The sequence below is a fragment of the Chinchilla lanigera genome, unplaced genomic scaffold (assembly GCF_000276665.1).
Source record: "Chinchilla lanigera isolate Chin_1 unplaced genomic scaffold, ChiLan1.0 scaffold00099, whole genome shotgun sequence".
NCBI classification, from domain to species: Eukaryota; Metazoa; Chordata; class Mammalia; order Rodentia; family Chinchillidae; genus Chinchilla; species Chinchilla lanigera.
Window position 1 is genome coordinate 8,020,115 of NW_004955500.1, and position 1,501 is coordinate 8,021,615.

Genomic DNA, 1,501 nt, shown 5'->3' on the forward strand with positions numbered 1-1,501 from the left:
TGCTTGACCTCATTCTACAGCTTGCTGGAAAATAGGATTAATTTTACGTTCACCTCAGAGCAGTAATAGGAGGCCTGATATTTCAGAGGAGGCTTTTCATTAGATGTTTAAGAAATCTAATCTATTTGGACTACAACTGAGGGTAACTATTTTCTGGTTTGGCTAAGCAGGAACTGTATTTTGATCTTCCTTTAGTGCCAGCCTGGTGCCTGGAACTCCCTCAGAGACTGACAGTCTGGTCCACTCACCTTTGGGGAGCAGTCTTTAGAGTTTCGGAGGCCAGAGCCAGGCAGACTACTGCCCGTGCCCCCTGTGTGGCGCTGCCAAGTGCAGGGTACGCCTTCCCTGCTGCTCTTCCTTCCTTAGCCAGTGCTTTCTGCACAGAAGGGGGTTAGTGGGGGCTGGGCAGCTTTTAAAAGTTAATTAGCATAAAGTTGGGAAGCAGCCCAGCCTCAGAACCCAAGAGAAGTGCCTGTAACTCAAATTACACATCTAAACGTTTAGGGTAGTGATCACTGAAAAGGGACCATTGCTCAATGGACATTTAAGAACTATTTTCCTAAAGGAGCAGTTGTGTCTCTTTCTGAGCCCAGGGTAAAGGACATGGGTGAAACTCTTCTCAGAAAACAGGTGGGATTGGGGAGCTTTATTTATAACCTACTGGAAGCACAAAGAGAAGCTTTTATTGTTGATAGCTAGGCTGGGTGAACGCCAGGAGACACATCCCAGAGGAGCTGTGCTGCCAAGCACTGACACATAAAGAGAGCTGACCTAGTGCTTTTTCCTGCTGACTGCTTGCTCAGAAGTGGCATCAGAGGACCACACTGAAAGAGCCAGCGTGGTTTAGAACAACTGTGGAGACTTTAGAGCAATCTTAATTCTAAGGAACCATTTAGAGAGAAATCGAGAAGCAGTATAGTCATAAGCTTTGCTGGGGCAGGAAAACTGCCTTGAGACAGCTCCACACAGCCACACAGTCAGTATCAGCATCGTCCCTGCTCCTTTGAAACTACAAGTTTAAACTCAAGCTTTCAGCAAATGCCTCACAGACACCTCCAGGGGAAAGAATGTAAGCATGTCATTGTAACCAGTGTATTTAGGCTTGGGAGTATTTCTCACATTCTGCACTGAATGAGAGGCAGAGGAGGGCAGGGTATGCATGCTGGGAGGCAGAGGAAGAAAGATCTGTTTTTGAGGGAACTGAGTCTAAACCCAGAATAATGCATGGATTCTGTTAGACTCAACAGAATCCTACAGTACCAGTGTTGGAAAGAGTTTTAGAGATGTTTTCCTGTCCCTCCATCATCATTTCACTGATAAGGAAATTTAAGCTAAAAAAGCAGAGTGACCTGCCCAAAGAGGGACAGCCTGGCAGTAGCAGAATCAGGTTTGCTTTTTTTTTTTTTTTGAGGCAGGGTCTTGCTATGTAGTGCAGCCTGGCCTTGAACCCGCTTATGTAGCCCAGGCTGGCTTTAAACTCACAGCAATCCTCCTGCCTCAG